Source organism: Anas platyrhynchos, chromosome 14 (assembly GCF_047663525.1).
Source record: "Anas platyrhynchos isolate ZD024472 breed Pekin duck chromosome 14, IASCAAS_PekinDuck_T2T, whole genome shotgun sequence".
NCBI classification, from domain to species: domain Eukaryota; kingdom Metazoa; phylum Chordata; class Aves; order Anseriformes; family Anatidae; genus Anas; species Anas platyrhynchos.
The window spans coordinates 16732205-16754596 of record NC_092600.1 but is presented as its reverse complement, the minus strand read 5'-3'; the positions used below and the strand labels follow the sequence as shown (position 1 = coordinate 16754596).

The 22392-nt window shown below is 36.7% G+C and overlaps 1 protein-coding gene across 6 annotated transcripts in view; it reads left to right on the top strand.

Moving 5' to 3' along the window:
• TENM2 (teneurin transmembrane protein 2) overlaps positions 1–22392 on the top strand; it is a 1606114-nt gene that overhangs the window by 1003034 nt on the left and 580688 nt on the right. For all 6 annotated transcript variants that reach the window (XM_072044660.1, XM_072044658.1, XM_072044657.1 and 3 more), the window contains one exon: positions 1250–1360. The gene's annotated coding sequence lies outside the window, so the exon portion shown is untranslated. The remainder of the gene's footprint in view (positions 1–1249; positions 1361–22392) is intronic.

Sequence of the window (22392 nt, the reverse complement as noted above, 5' to 3'; positions counted from 1 at the left end):
GACTGCCTTCCAACCCATAATTAGTAAGGTTATCTATGTTTCAGCTTTTGCATTTGCAAATTAAAAGCACTGTTTGTTTCACATTGATTCATATTCTTAGAGGATCTTATGCCGTGATTCTGGCCTTAAAGATTTTACATGATACTAATGTACAAAGTGTATCGAATTCTTTGTCTTATTTAAATAATTGATGCTTTATGGAAAGCTGTTGGCCTGAAATACAATTATGCCTATTCATTTCCAGGGAGATAGACCTCAGCAGTTAAGTAGTGCTAGTACATCAAGCTTCTATTTTAACCAAAAATAAGTACCATTAATTTAAATTCAGTGAAAGCAATAGATAAAGCTGGCAGTGTTAAATACTCTCAATGTTAAAAGAAAATTGCATGCATAATAGTTGGAAGGATTAGCTTGTCTTTATAGGTTTTTTGTATATATTTATGAAATATTTGGCTCTTCCGTTGATGGTTTGCATGTCTGTTCCCACCTGCAGCCAGTGGTGTTGTTACAGTTTTTGAATGGGTATTTATCAACTGTTTGAGTTTATTAGGCAGAATAACCAATCACTTCACCATGACTTATTGCTTGATTCCATAATAAAAGGTGAAACATATTTTTTCCAAGTAATCTTACAAATAATTGTGGTTGCAACTGACCAGATGAAAAATAAAGCAATTGCTGAGGCTGCAGACGTGTTAGGTAATTTCTCTTTTCCAAAAATACTTTTTAAGGATAATGAAAGTTCTGAACAAAATATGGGAACCAACAGGTGGTATAAGGATTGCAGACTGAAAAAGAAAAGCATGAAGTGACAATGGAAGCAACTAGTGGTCTGTGGAGTTGTCATCTTAAGAGTACTTTACGTTTAACTTTACACTGTACAGATATCTGAAGAAAAAAATGTCTTGATCTTAAAGGTTTGAGGACTACTGACAGGATTATCATGCATTTTTCTCTTTTGGGAGTTCAGAGGAAATGATCAATTCTTACCAGTTCGTTTTAGCAATGTAAAATTTAAATGACTAAGCAAACCGATTGCTTGGGTGTCTATGTAGATTGGAGTGGGGGGGGAGGGAGAATGCGAGGCATAAGGAAAAGATATTTCTAAAAGATGAATTTTGATATCCAAATGTAGGTAGATTTTATTGCCCTTTTAATATTTAAAAACTGTGAGACATAAGTACCAAAATACTTTTGAAGTCTTTGCTTATCGCAAACATTCAAATTTTGTTTTTTCCTCTTCTGACAGATCCTTCTTGCTTTTCATTGCCAAGTGAATTAAGAAGTGTCTCTCACCTGGTCAGCTGAAGACACCACCCAGAACAACTGCAAAACAGAGCATTGCTGATCTCTCCTTTCAGTGAGTAGTCATAACTTCAATTTTGTATGTTGTTTTGCTCTGAGATGTGTTTATATTGTTGACCAAAGTGCTTCCATCTATGCTTGAAAAATGCCTTCCTAGATCTCTGCAGGAAAGTGTTTTTTTGTAGAGGAAAGCAATTTGTCCCAGCACTTTTCCTTTACAGAATCTACTTCAGTCTTTCCCAGCCCAACTGAATTACTTAAGTGTGTTTCTTCTTCTGAAGCATTCTTTTTTCCTACCTACCTAGATTTTCATTTGCATGAGTTGCCCATCCAGACAAACTGAGGATCAAATGAGGATGTTAGGAATTTATTGCTCCTGGCATCAAACAAATTTTTCTTCATTTGAGTGTGTATTTTATTCAGATTCCTAATACAACAAAAACTAGTTTGTCTTGATAAATGACTGCATATCAAGTTGTAAATCTGTATATCCTACAATATGTGTTGTATAAGGAAAAGGTCAGGAAAGAAGGACCTTTCAAATTGTCTGTTATTTTGTGGTGTCTGTAACTGTTGGACACAATGCTCACAAGACACCCTATAATTTAATTATGTTGTACATATGCTCTGGGAATTCATGTAATTACATACAGTAACAAACTATCCCTGTGTGTCCTGCAGAGACAGAAGGCTATCTTGCTTATGATAGCCTCAAGAGGAAAAGAAATATAACCTTTAGTTGATTGATTCCCATAAAAAGTTAAACGTGCTTTTTTTTTTTTTTTAAAGGTCTTTATTCTCTTGCGGTTTTAATTTTACCAAGGTAGTTTTCTTTTTATTTATTTGTAATACTCCTGACAATTGTTATTCAGGCCATTTAATTCAGTGGCAGTGTTGCTTAAGAAACTGCTTTTAAGATGTGCCTCTTATAAAATAAACCTTTTAGTTAGAGTTCATTTAATATAATGTTTTTCATTCTATCACATTCCTTTCAAAGCATGGAAAAAACAGATTATTTTTAATTTTTTTTTAGATATGGCAGGCACCAAATTCCAGGCAAATTCTTGCACTTACACTGAAATAGTCAGCACATTCTTGTATGTTGTTTGCTGTAGATTAGGTGGTTGTCATATATTTTCTGCTAAAAGATTATTTTCTGACTCCATGTCTGTATTTCTTCAGTTTTTACACTATTAAGATTCATGCTTCCTACTTACAAAGTAAATTATTCTAAGAGCCTGTGTCTCTGAATTCTAAAAAAATAATATTGCAAAAGAAACTTAAAATGAGAAAAACTGAAAAGCTTCAGTGTATGAATACAAATAAGAAAAAAATCTGGTGGGGTTTTGGTTTTTATTTTTCTATTTTTTCTGTTTTAGCAAGTCTCGGTTTCATGACAGTTTTCTGCCAGTGCTGTATAATTAGAAAAATGAAATAGGTAATTGCCAAAAATTGTTTTTATGATTACAAATGTATCTATATATTAATTCTCAAATCTCATATGTTTGATTTTAAGAGATCTTCTTAGTCCATCCTTTATCATACTAAGTGATAAAGGATGTTGATCCAGAAGCTCTGTATCTCAACTGCAGTTTATCTGGAAAAGGTTGCAGAAATAGGTCCTCAGAAGTAGGTCATCTGTGAAAATTTCAAAACACCCGATAACTCAATCTCAAAATCCCCCTGCTGTCGTTTTGTGTAGGTAAGGCTGGTTGGTTTGTTGTTTGTTTTTTTTTTTTTTTTTTTTTTTTTTGTGAAGAAACCTAAATAACACCAAGTAATCTCCCAAGGTCATGAAGCAGGTCATGAGTAAAGCTGAATGTGCAATCACATTCATAATTCCCTGTAGTAATCAAAGATGCGAATGTGTCCATTTAAACCTTTCCAAATGATAGGTAGATCCTACATGCTGCTTTGTGCTTTGCTTTGGATTGGATTTTCAGGTAGTGAGGAAAAAAAATCCCTATGTTCTCGATGGCATGGCTGTGGTTTCTGCTATGGGTTTGATTTGAGATAAATGCTAGGGCAAGTGAGCTTAATGTTGTGATGGTTGCGAGGGGCAGAGTATTTTCCGTGTGAAATAGTTGCTTGAGCGGATTTTCACCGATTCCTCCAACTTAGAGAACATGACTCATGGGCCCCCAGGATGGGGGAAAAATCTAAGTACCACAGGAGGATTGCACAGTGTATCACATCAGTGGGTTTGGGGCTTTATTTCTGGGGCTTCGGGGTTTAGGGAAATATTCTCCCTTTATATACCATGATAAATTTTCCTTAGCTTAGCTGTGGTTTTGGGGTTGTGAATTTTCTCTGGGTTCTACCCTGGGTGCTGGTAACATCTCTGGTTTTCAGCCTGTCGTAGGCTCTGCAGTTGACTTGCAATGTGAGCCAGTACCGTGCATTCTTTGTCTCATTAAATTTGTGTTCCCATGTACTTGCTGGTTTGCTGAAGAAGCACTAGTAACTTCTCAATTACTTCCCTTTTGTATTGTTTGTCCAGCCTCTGAGCGCTGCCTGTTTCTGCCTTTTCACTTGTTCTCTATACAAATGATAAAGACTCTCCATCACTTACCAAACAAAGATGGAAGTGGGACTCACTTCCATCTGTTATGTCCTTCTCTGACATCTTCTGTGTTATTCAGGGGCCATTGCTGGGACATCGACGCTTCAGCGTGTTTGTTAGGTTTGTGTTTTATTTATTTTTTATTTATTTATTTTTTATTTTTATTTATTTATTTTTTGTTATTGGTCAACAAAGGCTGCTATCATCCCATCGTGGTGGATAAAAGCCTTTAGAAAGTAGCTACATTAAAGGAAAAAGAAGTGCAACTTCTTGAACAAAACCCTACTGGATTTCTTCTCACAGGGGGATTCTGTTTGTTAGCTTTATGCCTCTTGACTATAAATTCCCTTCTTCCTTGGGAGTGGGAAGCAAACAGCCTCTCAGTCACTGCCAGCTTCAGTGCTATTCTCAGTCCTGGGCCTGGAGGGTGCAAGAGTTTTTGCACTTTTAGGGCTGCTCCTAAGAGAATATTCTATGTGGTTTAAAAACATTCTGTAAACTCATAGTGGTATGAGTAACAAAAAGTATTTGAGAAAATTGCTAAAATAGCCCTCTTTACTATCAGGCTTATGTATCTCTCTTTGCCATGTTTGATTTGTGAGTTTGCAACAACTTTTAAAAGGAACAAAAGTATGTGAACAAAGTGAAATGTCTGTGGATCATCTGAGTGACAGCATCCCTCAGTGACACCAGCACTCTGCTTTGAGCCTCCAGGTCGCAGTCATGCCTGCATGGCTTCTGCTGAGGTCTGGGCCACTTCTGCCAGAGGCAGGCACCTTCCGATCTTGAAGCAGGTTTAGCCACTTACTGCGAGGTACCTTCTGAGAGACATGGTACTCATCTCTAGTGTGCTTGGATTACCTCTTTTCATAATGGTTAAATTTTCAGGCTCCTGAGGGAAGGAGAGAGAAACATATGTCATGTCCTCTCCCCTCCCTCCCCCACCAAAAAACAAACAAACAAACAAAAAACACCTTCCCGAACCCCAAGCTCCACTAGTATCAAATTTATTTGCCAGAATTTACATGGTGAGAATTTACACAGAGCTAACAGAGCTTTGCATGTGATCATTTTTGGTATTCCTGGTAATACAGACGTAGTTTTGAAGATGTTTGTGCTCCAAATTTACACTTAATGTTCAGTTAGGTATTTTACGAGATTGTATAAATGCAGTTCTTTGGATCTTTTAAAGATGTATCATTTTGCTGAAATACTAGTTCATAGGTTTGGGGAAAAAAGCTTTTATACTTTAAATATGTAGTCTTGTAAACAGTTTTATTTTTAAGTATGCTCTTATCCTTCCCTTATGAAAATTATTTCCTTTCAATTGATTTTTTTTTTTATACTTGGGTTTTTGAGTAGCTCTGTCTTTTACTTCCTAAGCAGCAAGCTCACAATCACAACGTGATAAATAAAATATTCGCACTCAGAAATGGAACCACAAAACCAATGTAACTTCTGTTATTGATCTTTTTTTCTGTGCAGCTCGTCTGGCAGTGAAGAGAAAATTCCATCCTGTGTAGGCATAAAAATTATTTAGAGCAAATTACTCTAAATTATAAACTAACCAGTAAATCAGTATTGCTTCAGCATTATTCGCCTATTTCTGCTCCCCCTCAGCCTAAGTTCTGCATCTCTAATAAGAAGCAATGCATGGGATTTTTTTGTTTAATTTTTATTTAAATGAATAAAGTAAAATGGACATTTCCTTTAATTATCAGCAGTACTTCGCCATGGTTGAAGAGCAAGGGTATATATTCAATTAAAATGGATCATTGTAATATGAATAATGATTACAGAAGTAGAATTAAGATGTCACCCAAGGTTTTATAAGTCATTTGCAGATCACCAATTAGCTCTTCTAGAAAAACATTTTCCAAAGAATTAAAAAGGTACTATTTTCTTAAATTATTTTTTTGGTATGAAGTTTTAGTGGGATGCTAGTGGGGTTTTACCTATTTAGTATTAGGAAGAACTTTAAATGTATTAGGACACACATTGTGCACACATTGATCTTAGCACTGCAAAAATACTTGTTAGGAGAGAACTTTAGTTAGAAGCATTTCTGAAGACACAATATTTGTTTTGAAGAAATTAATGAAACAATATAGTTTCTCAAGTCCTGCATGAAAGATGAGAAATGGAATTTTATTTTGGATAGATTTAGGCTTCCATCAAATAAATGAGAAATGGGAATAAGTCATGTCTAGAATGATTTTTAAACAAGACAACGACAGGGATTACTGTATCTTCAAACATTTTAGTGGACTGTAGTCCCACTTTAGTGTGTGGGCTGAAAAGGCTGTGATAGGAAAACTATAAAAATACAAAATTATCACTACATGTTAAATAAGATAATGATGTTTGAAACTATGGATTTTTGATTGATTACTATGTAACGTGCAAAGTTGAGTGTTGATAAAAAGATGCTGATAGTATTCAGTATTTTATACAGATTACCTTTGGAGTTAAGTGCAGATTTTAATATAAATATTTACATTCTGTTCCATGAAGGTTTATAATTTGTAGGTTTTTTAATATACTTAAGTGGATTTGAGCTTTAAGATTTTTTTTTCCTTTGCAAAAAAATATAAGCTTTGACCTTTGATTTATAAAACTAAAGGCAGATTTTCATATATGTCATAAGGTAAGAAAAGAAAATGCATCTTTGCTTCAATGGGAATATGGGACTGTGGGTGAAAAGGTGATGGAAAAATGCTGTAGCTATTCAGGCTGACCTAAAATGCAAGCTTGAGAAAAATATTAGAGTAGCTATCTGACTACTTCTCGAAGTGAAGCCAGCACGGACAGATCTTGACTACAAACTCAGAAATGACTGTGTGGCTGTCCTTGGAGAGCTCAAAGAAATATAGCTCATTACAGATGATGCTTAATAAATTCTTCTGTGTAACCTGCTACAAGCATCTGCAGGAAGAAAAGTATCAAATCCTAGTTGTGGTGTTCCTTGACTAACTCTTCTTCCCTCCTTTATGTATGATTTTGTCTGTTCCGTGCCAGTGCTGAATTGTCAGTAGAGGAATTGTAGATTTTTGTGGAACCGATTCTAAGTCTCACTGGAAACTCAGTGCAATTTCAGAAATTCTGCATGCTTGAGGGTGATGTAACCCTTCATGCGTGATGCTGAATCCTGATCTAAGCTACTTCAGAGCTAGCTTATGTAAAGGAAAAGGTTTGCAGTCAGCATCTTTTCTTGGAAGGAAACCTCTGTAATTACTTTTTGACTAAAGTTTGAGGTGGTATGACTGTGTAGGTGTCTGATAAATGTTTTTGGTGGAATAGAGCAAACAGAGCAAACATGAGGAATGAGTGGATAAAGCTGCATTTCAGTTGCATTCATTCCAGTCCAGGCCTTCGCCCTCATGAGCAGTTTATTTTTGTGTATTTAATGAAAAAAAAAATATATATAAGAAGCAAAAATTTTTAAGTAGAAATTTTCTGTGTACAATTTTCCTTTGTTTTTCATTGATCTGTTTGTTTATAGAAGTAGCAGGTATAAACTGGTTCATTAGGCTCTGAATGCCTTTTATAAAGTTCAGTCCAGTTCTGAATCTTTCTGGCACCGAATTACAACTTCAGGTTTCGTAGGCAAGCTATATTGGCTTGGAAACAATCTCCAAAAAATCAGGTTTTCTAGAAAGAAAGTATGTAGAGCTAAACCACCATCACAGTGAGAAATCGGAATGTTCAATGCTTATGGACATTTTGGTATCAGGAAGAGCTACCACCATCAGTACTCCATCTGACAGCTGTATATATTTGCCGCTGAAGCTGGGACATGAATCAGTTACAATAAGCCTGAAAACAGGCTCAGATATCATCCAGGAGATGGCTGCTATTGACTGCAGGAAAGGAGATATTAGAGTGAGCGAGATACCTTTCAAGAATAAATCAGTTTTGAGTAATAGGGAGTCCTCCAAGGGTGCTAATAATGCACAAGAAAAACATGTCAGTAGGACATTGGAGAGTGACAAGATTATGCTGCACTGTAGCACTGCTGTGATTCCAATAGGTATATGAGGCGAGGTGATTCATAACACAAATAATTCGTGTTCTGTACTTCTTTTAAATTTGAAGTTGAATGCAGGGAAGGTTGTGGTTTGCTGGTTGTCTTCAAGCAATTATTTAGTCTTTTTCACTGTGCCTTATGCAAGTCTGTCACTTACATAAACCTTTCCCATTATGTTAGTACATTTACAGTGACTTGAAGTGGAAGGAACGCTGTGACTTCCATTGTCTTACATGATCAGAAACAACAACAACAAAAAAAACACAATAAAATATACCTAATCTTCAAACTGGTTTTCAGCAGATTCATTTATTTATTTATTTAGAATAAACTCAATATAACTGGATTTATATTTTATTTAGTTAGTTCCTTTAGGAGCATCTGTTTTACTGGCAGATGGATATAATCTTGTCTTCTTGAGGCCTGCCTTGTTTTACTTGCTCAGTTCATTTTGGAGGTAGAGTACAAAATCTCGGTATGGGTTTATTGCTGACTGCCACAGATGTAGTGAATTAATAATCCTGGTGAGAATCCTTTTGTGATTATAATGATGTTAAACTTGTGTTCTGTACACAAGTTTAGAGGTTATCTCCCAAAAATTACAGGTAGTTTCACAGTTGTGGTTTTTAAATGTGTGACATGAACTTTTAAAATGGAAAATTTAGTTCATGGTTTCAGACATGGAAGGTTTTTGTTGCTTAAAATGTAGCCATCTATTCATTTGTTTTTAAGATTAGTAAAGGCTTCTTTGACTTAAGATTGCAAACTCTGTCACTTCCTACTTCCTTGCTGCTCTACCTTTTCCTTAAGAGAGAAGTGCTGCACACGCTTAACTAAATGTGCTAGTGGAAGCAGCTTTACTTCATACAAGTCTTTACTGACCTAGCTTTTTATAGCCCCTAGCAATCAGTTCCGTGCTTGTATAAGACAATGTTAATGATAATAATGTGAATATATATATTAAAACAATGTGCATAGTATTAGATTCTTTGTTTGTTTTACAAGATTGCATCTTCTTATTTTTTATTGTTAGCTGTATTGTAACTGTAATGTGGCACATTTCACGGACAGTTGAAGTTTCCTTCACTTTAGCAGAAATCTAGCTTATTATGCAGATATCCGCTTTTGACAATGAGCATCTGCAGCTACTCAAGACGTAGATATGGTGCTGTATGTGTGCAGGCATCTTCATTTGTTATGCTATGTTATCCCAGAATAAATATGCAGAATATATTGCAGTAGAACAATCACAATGCAAAAAAAGAAGCACACTGATGTTTTGTTATATGATAGCTGACTGTGCTGCTGGTTATAAAGCAAGTAGTTAAATCCAAGCGGAACAAATTTTCCTTTTAAAAATATTTTAAATATTTGCTTTATCTCATTTTTTTTATTCAATCTCCTTAGCAACAGAAACATCTGTTTCTTTTCTCTTAGTCATTACATTCAAAGAAAGTAGCTGCTTCAAATATAATGAAAGCAATTTCTGTGGATTGGGTAGCTATTAATTGTTGCCAAGATCTTTTATTATTATAACAGGACATGCAACAATTGGCATTTTTTATATTGAAATACAGCTATCTAGTTAACCTGTGCTGGTTAGGTGAGCTATAATCCATCAGCTCTTACAATGCATTTATTGTGTGATCTTCTTATGCGACAGAGACAAGAGTAAGCATGACTTTTTCTGGTTTCAAAGAATCTTTGAACAGCTTGGGTTGGAAAGAACCTTCAAGACAATCCAGTTCCAACCCTCTGCCATGGGTAGGGTCATCTCCCACCAGCCCAGGCTGCCCAAGGTCCCATCCGGCCTGGCCTTGAACACTGCCAGGGATGGGGCATCCACAGCTTCTCTGGGCAGCCTTTGTCAGGGCCTCACCACTGTGGATTACTTTTTGCACCTAATGTTTTGTTTAATTTGCAACTTGAAAACAGATTGTCAGAGAATTTGCTTTGAAGACAGAGTACTAAATATGCATGTCCTTAAAAATACATATTTTTACATGTCAATCTAGAATATGAAATGTAGAATTAGTATAAATATGGACTTTGTGATGCTCTTAGTCAAAATACTATGCATTTTTCTGGAGAATTTTATAATTTAAAATTATTTCATTTCAAAAGGGCTTCTTGATCTGTAATTGCCCTGTGTAGGGCCAAGAATTCACTCCTAAATCACAAGATACTGGCACATGTAAGGGAGAGATATAAAGGAATGAGTGAGGGGTGCCAGACTGGGATAGGAACAGATCTCTTTAAACCAATAGAAGAAACAGACTTGCTCTGCAGCCTTGAAACAGAAGGACTTTTGCTATTACCATAGTCTTGAGTGACTGTTATTTAGAGCTAACTGCACATGGATGGACGTGCGCACATGCTTGAAAACTAGTGCGTAAGGTTTAACTTACCTCTAGGTATTGTGAACTAGTTAGTTTATAACACAGAGGTTAGTAATGGCACTGGGGAAGAGTATTTTAAGATCAGCAAAATTATGAAGGCTTAAGCTCAACTGGAGCTCAAGTAGTGAGGGATAGCAAAAGTAATAAGGTGTGTAACCTTACACGCCTATAGGTTATTGCAAAAGGAATTTCTAGGTACTCATCCATCTGTTGTGAAAAAAGCTGAAGTACTCGATGCCAGTATTGCCTTGTCTTTCACAAGCTAAGTCTATTTCCACATGGGTTGAGTGTGTTTCATTGTCCCAGGCTGGGAATGAGAATTGCATCCAGTAGCCAGAGTGGTAAAAGGCTAATTTATACCCTTTGTACATATGATGACCAGCCTCATTGCTGTCCCTGCAAAGATCATGGTTATAGGTATGAGATCCACATGCAAACAGGTGAAACCTCAGAATAAAATGAGTAGTATGGGTTCACTAAAGGGCTGCTCGTTTTTCTCTGATTTGTTTACCTTCTGCAGTGAAATGAGTGGCTATGTCAGTCCTTTTACACATTTCAGTATCTTCAGTATCTTTTTTTTTTTTTTTTTTCAGTGCACTTGCACCTTGAAGCCATGCAACAGATTTGATAGACAAGGGGTAGTGGTTTTAAACTAAAAGAGGGTAGGTTTATATTAGATATAAGGAAGAAACTCTTCGCTATTATGTCAGTGAGGCCCTGGCCCAGGCTGTCTAGAGAAGCTATGGATACTCCATCCCTGGCAGTGCTCAAGGCCAGGCTGGATGGGGCTTTGGACAACCTAGTGTGGTGGGAAGTGTCCCTGCCCATGGCAGGGGGCTTGGAAGTGGATGATCTTGAAGGTCCATTCCAACCCAAGACAATCTATGATTCTATGCTGAGCTGCAGCAGAAGCTGGGACCTGCCAGGGACTGTATATCTTGTGTTGTTGTTTTTTGTTTTGATTTTTTTGTGGAGAGGTGTTCTGTCCTACTGCTTGTATGCATGCTGCAATCAGACAGCATTACAGCAGGAAAAACAAAATGAAGGCTTTGGCTTGATTTTCACTCCAAGGACCAGCAAAACTTTGAATTAGAGAAGGAAAAAAAATAAATAAGAGGATTACTGCTATGCTACCACCTTTAATCCCATTTGTACTTTTCCTGATGCTTTCTTTTTTTTCTTTGTCTCTCTCTCCAACCCTGAAAATAATAATTTTACATAATTCTACCTCCTGGCACATGTGGGCGTCAAGAAATGGCTTTGAGAAGCTTTACCAAAGGACCATCTGCAGCCTGTATGAGGGCCAAGAACACTGAGAACTTCCCTCTGTAGAAGAACGGAAGAGCTGGGTGGAGCACTGAGCAGTAAACTATGGCTGTAATGGTTTTAACTGGCTAGCACATCAGACAGATGGACAGGTGCCCAAATGCTGTTTCCCTGGGAGTTTTGGGTAGCTGGCCATACTCTGGTCTCCTCCTTAGGTTTCACTCTTGCTCTTAAAGCAGTATTGGAAACTGCATTCAAGTTAGGCGCACAGAGCAGTCCAAAATAGAATTACTGCATTCCTGATGATTCAGTAAATGCACAGTCTTCGTATCATATTCTGGAAGTGGAGCTGGTTATCAGTTTTCCACGGGGATGAGATGACTACAGGCAGGTAAAGAAAGGGCTTTTGGGGAAGGCTTGGGAGGGGAGAGTTTGGGGCATGATAGGCATGATTGTCTACTGTAACTCCTGTGCTTGGGCAAGAGGCAAGGCATCTGACAGAGGACCTCTGAAGAGGGGACTTGCATCAGTTGTGGGCAGGAACAGCATTATAGAAATGACAGAAAGTTTCATGACAAGGAAGAGTCTTTACGCAAGAACCAAATTGGTGTCTCGCTGTGTAGTGTAGGCAGGGAGGCATAAGAGGCTTCTGTAATTGATTTCTCCTTCTTCACAGGCATGTTCTTCTGTCTGATGCAGGCTGCTCAAGTGGATAGTTACTCCTATAGGTTTAATCAATGTGAAATAAATATCGATCCTATAAAATCTGAGTAGCTAAATAATTGAAATCTTACTACCAACGTGTAAATATTATTAGAATAAGTATATGAAATCTGTGGTTATGTATTTCATGGGAACCTGCCCATGGTTAGTCAGGTTACCTTCTTTCTTCTAGTTGAATTGCTGGAGTAGGAAGCCTTCTTTTGGAAGAAGGATATGGTGTAAATTCTTTCGTGGTAGCTGCAAATCAGGCAGTGAGAAAACATGTGAAGTCATTTGGAAAAGTAAGAGTTACCAGTGTGGTTGTTTGCAGGAATGCAAGAAAGCTTATGGCTGCAAGGTGGAAAAAAAGTAAGTTGGTTTGAGATAAGAAGAATGGGAGTTTCAGTTGCTTGATGTCTCCCCTGCTGACCATCCAGCCATTTCAAGTATGAAACAATTTTTGTTCATTTGTTTCCTCATATCTTACCCTTCACTGAAAGGCTGCAGCTCCCTAGACACAGGGAATGATTTAGACATTCCCCTGTCTGAATGTTTCCTGGATTTTGGAAAATCATAGCTTATATATTGGTCTTCATTCTAAATAAATGCAGATGATTCTTACAGAGTATTTCAGAGTTTCAGTTGTTTTTTTTTGTTTGTTTGTTTGTTTGTTTTCTCTCTGTGTGTTAGGCTTCAAATGCAAGCTATTTGCTGCTGCTTAGGATGGAGTTTATTTAGCAGGAAATGACAATGACATTCTTTTATCAGTGAACTGGAGTGAAAAAGTAACACTGTTTAAAAGTAGAGATAGGAAGCCAGGTCACCTGATGAAGTTAGTGTACTCAGTAACAGTGGTTCCACATGTATTTAATAGATTGAATTCTTCAAATGCTCCACAGAAAGTGGGTGTCTTTCTAACTTTCTCCATAATTCACTGCTAAGGGTAATAGCTGATAATTCTGCAGCTCTTCTTGATGTCTGTCCACAAGCTATTTTTAAAGTCAGACTTCTCATGAAGACCACTTCTGTGATATTTGAAGAGTTAATCACAGTTGGTTAGTTTACTGCTAATGTGTGTAAGACATAATTCTTCATGTTTTGAGTTTAATACCATTTCAATTTGAGATTGCTACACTTGGTAACAGAGGGCAGAAAACATATGTATAAAGATGATATATTTGAAGTAGGTGATAGATTATGGGCGTTAAAATATGTACTTTAACTGTACAAAGGGGTTTTGTGTGCGTTTGGTTTTGTTTTTTAATTATTTTTTTCAATTTAAAAAAGCCTAAGAGCAATCTGAATTAAACACTTTAATTTGGATCTAGATTCTGGCATAATCTTAGAACCATTTCTTTATCTGATGAATTGACACTTCCGTAATCTATGGAAAAAATTCAGAAAAAAACAGTGAGAATAATTGTCTTCAGAAAAGGTAGGAATGCATGTGTTTGGCAGTTACCAGTCTACTTGACATATATTTATTTTGAGTTGAGGGTAAATTTTCAGTAAAACGTAAATTAGAATAAATAAAGCATAAATTAGAATTACGCAACCCAAAATTACTTAGATATTGATTTTAACCTTACTAGAATGATTTTTCATTACTATGAGAGATCACAAGTGCACGCATGCATCAATACTAAAAGACACTTTATATATATACATGTATTCTTAAAAAAAAAAAAAGTATACTCTCAAAAAAAGTATTATTTTAAACAAACTTTTAATACAGACGTCCATAGAACCTACTGTTGTGTGGAATGCATTGTGCAATCCAGAGAAGTTTAGAATTTGTGGAAAAATTCTCTTCATCCACCAAAGGAAATAGGGTATTTGACAACATGCATTTGTCTACAAAATGTGAAGCAATATCTGATGAAATACGCTTTGTCAATAAAATAAATTGCCAAACAAAATATAATCCTTCCTCAAAATACATTTAGCCTACGCTATGAAATAAGCTTCTTCCACGAAGTGCATTTTGTTGCTTGAATTATTTTGATTTTCTGTCTATCAGAATCTTTAGATAAAGTGTTGTTTTGTCAGACACTGTATATCAACTTCATTTTATTATATACAGATAAAATACATTTAATTTGAAGGTAGACATTTGATAGGACACCTTAAACTGGTGTTGGTTTAACAGAAATGATAAACTGCAGACATCTGTTGTTTGTGGGGTGAGAGGCTCACTTCTGTTCCTCGCTGTGCTTACAATATAATGGTTCTGTAGTTTCTAGTTCAGCTACTGTTGTGCTGTCTTAGATGTATTTAGTTTTCTTCTGATGAATAATCTCTGAATTGCACACTGTTCTAAAATGAAATGCCCAACTGTTTAGCCAATAGACAAAAATGCCAATATTTGTTCAAATTTCCCACGAGTTGTCAGTCATGTATCTGGCGTTACTTATATCTATGCATCAGCCATGGGTCCTGAGCTAAGCCCTTCCCTGACTTACAGGAGTCATACCAGATGTATGACTAAGCTGTTCAATTTCTAATTCAGTGGAAATCTTTGCATTATTGTTATAGAAGACAGAACTAATTTTTCAATTAAACGGCTCCTTACTGATCTTGAAACTTTAAAAACATCGCCATTGTGTGTATGCAAAGATGCAGTCATCGAGAAAGATGCAATTCTTCTTTGGAAGAGGTTGCCAAAAACTTAAATCTCTGCAAAGAAATACAAATGTTCCACTGAGTTTTCAAACACTGACTTATGTTGAAATTGGTACTGCAGGGCCTACATTTCAGTTGTGTAACAATTTTCAGGAAAAGGACTGCTTATTTCACAGTGCTTGTTAAAGTTAAAAGGACATTTGATTACTCTAAAGTTCAATGTAAAGCATTAAAAGTTAAGCCTCTATGACTATCTTTGTGCCAATCCAAATACCACTTGTGACAGTAAGTAAATGTGCAAATTGTTCAGCTGTAATTTGGAAATATAGATACAACAGTGAAAGCAAAGCAAGTTTCCAAGCAGGGTGTGAAGTATCTCCTGAATTAGTGGTTGAAGGTTGTTTTTACTCACAAGTTAACAAAATCATTCTTGCCATTGCTGATCATAAGAAGTTTAAAAGAAAAGGCTGAGGATTGTAAAGACTTCAGCAAAAACACTTAATTGTCAACTCAGAAGTGCAAAGCACTAGAATGTTTTAAATGAGAATGAAATTAGAAATTCAGAGAGAAGTTGAGGTGTAGGCCATAGAGGTGTGTTAAAAATTAATGCATTTGGCTAAATAGAAATGAATGCTAACCTTTGTATCCTGCAGAAACAAAAATACATGATGCTGCAAATGGAAAGCTCTTTCCAGGCCTGGTTGCTTCAGCTTTCTGTACAAATAGTTTCCCAGCCACTTCAAAAAAAACTCTATGGATATAAATATGTAGACTTTTATAATGTGTAAGGAAGTAAAAATTAGTTTTGGTGTAAAATGTTTCTTGCATTTATAATCAAGTAGAAGCTCTATAACTATGAAACCTCACGTGCATGTAGAAATGGGCAAATTGGGCTGTTAATATTACCTGAATATTATTATTATATTATGAATTATTATTAATATATGAATATTATGTTGCATTATAGGAAGTGCTTGCCTCCTTCCTTTCCCCTTCAAGCCAGTATGCTTCTGTTGTTAACATTACTTGAATGAAGTGTGCATACCTGAACTAAGTGATTGTGATGTCTCTTCAGATATTTTTACCTTAATCTGGGGAATGTTATTTCCCATTCATTTCTCTTTTTGCTGGTGTGTTTCTCAGATGACACAATCATCATACACTATCAAGTACACATTAGCTTGTGACATTGGAAAGTTTGGCAAGACATAGGCTAGTCTGACATAGCCTGATTCATATTGTTCTATATGAATTCTGAAGATGGTACTGACAAAGATTAGGGTTGGAACGTAGTTCTAGAGGTGCTTTTAGCTGCTGCCTGTGGTAACAAAGCTTATGAGATGATTCTTTCTCCTCTGTCAAATTCATCAGCCTAAAGTTTAAACTTGTTCACTATGTCCACTGACTTTGATTAAAGGCCAAGAGATTTTATAGATAACCAGCTTCCTGCAACATTACAGAATTATAGAATGGCTTGAGTTGGAAAGGACCATCAAGATCATCTACTTTCAAGCCCCCTGCCATGGGCAGGGATACCTCCCACCGTACCAGGCTGCCACTGGCCCCATCCAGCCTGGCCTTGAGCACTGCCAGGAATGGGGCACCACAGCTTCTTGGGGCAGCCTGGGCCAGGGCCTCACTGCCTTCACAGTAAAGAATTTCCTCCTAATATCTAATATAAATCTACCCTCTTTTAGTTTAAAACCACTTCCCCCGGTCCTATCGCTGTGCTTCTTGACAAAGAGTCCCTCCCCAGCTTTTCTGTAGTCCCCCTTCAGGCACTGTAAGGCCACTATGATAATCTCTGTGGCCTACTTGTGCTGGGTCCCAGAGCTGAGTGCAGGCTGCAGGTGGGGTCCCACGAGAGCAGAGCAGAGGGGCACAGTTCCCCTCCCTCACCTGCTGCCCACGCTGCTGCTGGTGCAGCCCAGGGTATGGTTGGCTTCCTGGGCTGCAAGCCCACACTGCTGACTTGTGTCGAGCTTCTCGTCAGCCAACACCCCCAACTCCTTTTCCTCAGGGCTGCTCTCAATCCATTCTCAGCCCAGCCTGTGTCTGTGCTTGGGATTGCCCTGGCCCAGCTGCAGGACCTTGCACTTGGCCTTGCTGAACCCCATGAGGTTTGCACAGCCCCACCTCTCAGGCCTGCCCAGGCCCCTCTGGATGCCATCCCTTCCCTCCTGCGTGCTGACCGCACTGCACAGCTCAGTGCCATTGGCAAACGTGCTGAGGGTGTGCTTGATCCCACTGCCTGTGTCACCCACAGAGATGTTGAACAGCACCAGTCCCAATACTGATGCATGAGGACCGCAGATCAGGTGACAGAGAGATCTAAAATGCTTGTATTTTTGGGAGCCCTTGGAAAAAGAGGAATTAAAGTGCCCATCAGTGAATGAGCTTTCTAAGGTATCAAAGTTTTTGTTTGTTTGTTTTTAAGGCATGCAAGTGAATGAGTGCACACACGCAAATCTGTTGAGAAATAAATAGTGTGAGGTTTCATCATCAGGCATTAAAAAATATTGTTTCTTTAATAGTTTACACATCATGTTTCTAGATATTGTAATAGAAAATCTCTCAAAATGGTTGCTTCATGTCAATATAAATACCGCAAAAATTAAGTTCTGGTGTATGCAACTGATAATGTTTGGTGAGGGTGTAGTGCAGCTGTACATCATTTCAGTTTCCTAATTGATTGTACTCTTGTAGACTGTGCTAGATACTTGCAGTTAGAAAAAGAAATAAAGTATCTGTTTCTTTCTCAATGTACTTACAATGATTGAACATAAGCAATATTTATGCTTAATTATTTTTAAAGAAGTTTAATAATTGGAAGCCAAAGATGAACAACATTTTAGTCCCAATGTTCAGAATATGTAGAAAGTGCTGCAATTTTTCCAGGTCATGTTGTGTGCTCCTGATTTAAGCACTCTAATATTTTTTCGAAGAGAGGAAACACGCATGTTCGCTAGGGTTCATTCTGGTTGCTGCGCTGTCTTGATGCTTTTGCTTTCAGTTGCTTCCCTGCAGCAAGCTTCTTACACTTAGGTTATTTTCTTTGAAGGAAATGAACCAGTCTTTCTCTGAGTGATAACTAGCTATATCTTCTGTTGATCACTGATAACAATGCCGGGAATTGTAGCGTTCAGAAGTGCTGGTCCTGAGTGTCATTGCTGAGAGAAAAAAACAGGGAGCAGGCGGTGCCTTTCAATTGTGGCCTCCTGCATCATATTGCATGCTCTCCTCATCCATCCTCAGCCACTCCAAAACCTTTTTGGGCCTCCTTTAACTAAAAAAGGTTGTTTTACAAATATTGTTCGCTAAGTGAACCAGGATCTTGCATTTGTTTACAAGGGATTGAAACCATTTTTGTTCTTTAGTTTCTGTTCAAATGTACTGCTGTCATTCCCTTTGCAGTTCAGGTTTTGCATCTCCTCTTGTTTTTGTTGTTGACCTGCCCGCTGTTTAGGATGCAGTAAGCTAGAAATGCAGCAGAGTCGGATGAACACTGGAGCAATGGAAATAAACCATCTAGGTTTGGTTTGTATTTCTCTTGTGCACAAACATTGGGTTAAACTTGCACAGTAAGTCAATGTTAAGGGTAAAAATGTTCCTGTGATTCCCCCACCCACTCCTACTTGTGGGAATTATTGGAATTAAATAGTATTTTGTTCATGCTTGTAGTTTTGGAGTGTAACATACTTGCTAAAGTATCTGGCTCTTGACCTTTTTTGCACTTTTATAGATTAACTGAAGAATGAAATATGAAGATTCATCGTTACTACTGAGGCATGTTACTGTGTTTTGTGGATAAAACATACCTTGAATTCTGTGTTTTTTAGTAGAAAAGACCGGGTTGTTGAGCAAGCAGTTAGTTCTTTCTTGGAGCTGCCATTCACAAATTAGCAAAAATTCCTTATTTTCCAGTATTATTCAATTACTAAATTCAGTTTTATTAACATAGGAATAACAAAATTTCTAGATGGACTTGAATCAAATTTTGCAGTTAATTTAAAGAAAGACAGTCCCTCAAAATCTTGAGTAGGATCCTGCAAAGATCTTGCTAATGGAAGGTACTGTGGATATATTTCTATGTTTTCTAATATTTCTATTGCTAGATTAAAGGTTGGACTAGGTGATCTTAGAGGTCTTTTACAACCTAAATGATCTATAAATCTGTATGATTTTTACTGCATTTTTCATTACCTTAATTGCCGGAGTCAGTTAAACAAGTCTGCCAATTATACTTTTGAGTAGAGTTTCTCCTTGCTTTATTACATTGCCTTTCGGTTTTTCTCTTCCTAAAGCCTTTAGTCAGCTGTTTTCAACTGAGCATTTCACAAGGGTGGTTTTGCAGCTTGTTTAGATGTGAACTGTATTGACGTGGACAAGCTGCTTTTGTGTTGCAAGACCATGTTGGCTCAACAGCAGTGACCAAACAATGGCAAACTGTGGAAAGCACCTTATCCTGTAATTTTCCCTGTGTATTTAAATTTTTCTTGTTTCCTGTGTCTCTGATAATTTTTTTGTCACAAAAATCATCAGGGACCGGTGGTCCTCTAAGTGATGAAGTTGCCGCTTTCTCTGAACAGGCTTCCAGTATCCATTGTGGATACAGGAATTATATGCCTTCAAACAGGCATAGCGATGGCTCATGCTTTTTGACATTCTGTCTTTCCATTTCATATGTGTCATGCTTCATTTCACTTGTTGCAGTTTTTGAAGAAAAGTTCTAGACATTTTGTGTTTTTATTTTCTGTGCAGCTGTGCATATGGGGCGGGGTGACCAGGAGAGCTCTGTCTTATGTATGTGAACTTCCATGAGTTCCTTTATTATTCAACATTAGAGTCAGAGTTGATTTGGGAAGATATACCCAAACTAAAAATTATAGGTGACGCAACTGAGATAGGTGGGAAATCAAACTTCTGTCAGTTATGGGGCTCTGACTACACTGGCATAAAAATACAAGATGGTTTCCTAGTATAAACCTTAGAACATATGTTAGCAGACAGCACATTAGTGTTGAATTCTGTTTTATATAAATATTGTTAATGTGAAGTGGTAGGTTGAAAGCAGAGAAAACAAAGTATTTGTGGTAATCAAATGATCCTTGATAGAGCCTGGGTGGAATCAGTTCCTGGGATGGGCAGCTGCAGTCTTAATCCATAAGCATAAAAAGAAGAAGAATTTGCAAGAGAAAGTCACAATAAATGTTCATTTAAATAGTTTCGCAGAGGAACAAAATATAGGAAAAAACATTGTCACAATAATAATAAAAAAAAGTGTGATTTTAAATGAAGCTCTAAATGAGAAATGCAGTATTGATAAGTTGAACAAAAGCAACTGTCTAAGGAGGATTCAAAAAGCAATGTGTACAATTTATCAGGATAAAATAGCTTTATACAAATGTGTTTTGACAAATTATTTTGAAGTGAGCATTATGAATGCTTTTTGAGCTGAGTAATGTGCAAACCTTCATCCAGGAGTTAATATATCACCTGGAAAAAGAATCCAGTAATCTCTATGCAATTTGGTACAATATGAATATAACTGCAGAAAGACTAAAACGTAACCTGAAAATTAAGTTGGGGGCTTGCAAAGAACAACCAGAAAATAAGCTAATTAGAAAGAGAAAAACTTAAGTACATAGGAATGAAAATAATTTAACATGAGGTTACTCATTATTAGTTTTATACTTATATGAGACTATATATAATGATTAGTACATACAACTATTTACTTTAAATATATAAATAAATATGATGTGAAAAAGTTTCATTGACCTTATGTCCTAATTTATTGCCTGTTGTATTCATTTAAAGTGAGAGTGTACAAGCAACCTGATGCAAGCCTGGTGTTAATTTCTTAAGAAAACAAATTGTTAAACTAAGCAAGAACTTCAGTGGTTCATTTTCAAACTAGAGGAACAAGTTAGCAGTAAGTGCCAGTTTATTCTTAAGCCAGTAAAACACCAAGTTTATCTGACCGTTCTGATATGTTTCAATGCCGAGTGTACAGCAGAATTCTGCTCTATGTTAGAGAATAGTTAAAAGTATACTCAAGATTTATAGTCAAATTAGGGTAAAGCATTGCCTAATTCATAGATGTCACTTAAATCAGATTTATCCATGGCATCACAATCAAGATTCTCTGAGTCACACGGTGGAAGATGTTTCTTGTCTTTAAGATGGGCTTAAAAATTCTTGTATGATTCTTGTGCTTCCATCAAGGGCCATACTAGGGTAAAAGCCTTCAAGCGAATTGTGTGATTATTCAAAGAAGGAAATGACTTGTTATGAAGATGCTTTTTCTTTTTTTTTTGGGGGGGGTGCGGGGGTGGACTTCCTATCGAGTAGGTAAAATTTATATTTCTCAAATGCTGTATTATAATTATCCTATCTAAGCATACCAAAGAACAGAGATATGTAACAGTACTTGCATTTGTGTTCCATTTTTAAGATATAAACCTAGTCAATATTTGTAGGATTGTAGAGGATTAAGTATAAGTCCAGACGTGTCTCCTATGTGGTACAGTGGATGAGTTGAGACTTTCAGTTTGCATCCCTAATTTAAAAAGAAATTTTTTCCATTCTAAATGGGCGATTTGTCCATGTAATGTGGGCGATTAAGTGCATGGTTACAACTAAGAAATACTGAACTACCACAATACAGTAATGAACATAGAATATCTAAAATACTGTCATAGTAAAAGGAAGCAATGCAATAACAGCTGGCCTGTGTAATAGACGAGAAGGTAGCTTGAAGTCTTGAAAGCAGGAGATGTGAAGTAGCTATTGACGTGAATGAGTAATTGACTGATCAGGTAATAACTATCCTAATTTAAACTTGACAAGGAAATTGATAGTTGATATTGTTAAATATCCTCTAATGAGGCAGAAAGGGGACAAAAGAAATGCTAGAGTTGTTGTGTGAATATGGTATGAGAGTTGCTTTGATAAACAAATGCAATATGGAATGACTGGGAAACAATAAGAGATGATAAAAGGTACAATTTTCTAGTCGTTTTTCAGACTATAAGCATTATGTCTAGCATGTACAATGGAGGAAAATGAGGGAAATTACTGAAGCTAGGAAAACATGGCATTATCCTTTGTGTGCAGTGAGTTTGCATGTGCCCTACATTGTTATTACATCTTAATTATTTTAAATTAGCTCTATAAAAGCATTATGTCATGCCTACATTTCTTCGGAAGTTTAAGCATCTGGCTTCTGTGAATTTTTTGTTGTGTTCTTGTTCTGTTTTTGTTTGTTTTTCTCACATCAGATGTGCGGAGTGTGCAAATAATTAATAGATTTAGCATATTTAACAATCTCAGTATGGAATTTCCACATCTAGGTAAGTTCTTTTGTAGATCCCATTGTGCATGTAGAAGAGGCCACAAAAAAATATAAACTAAATTTATAGATGATTTGCACTCACATTATTGTTGGTGTACCTTTTAAACACGAAATTGAAGGCAGCAAAAAGAAGGCATAATTTTTTTCTTTC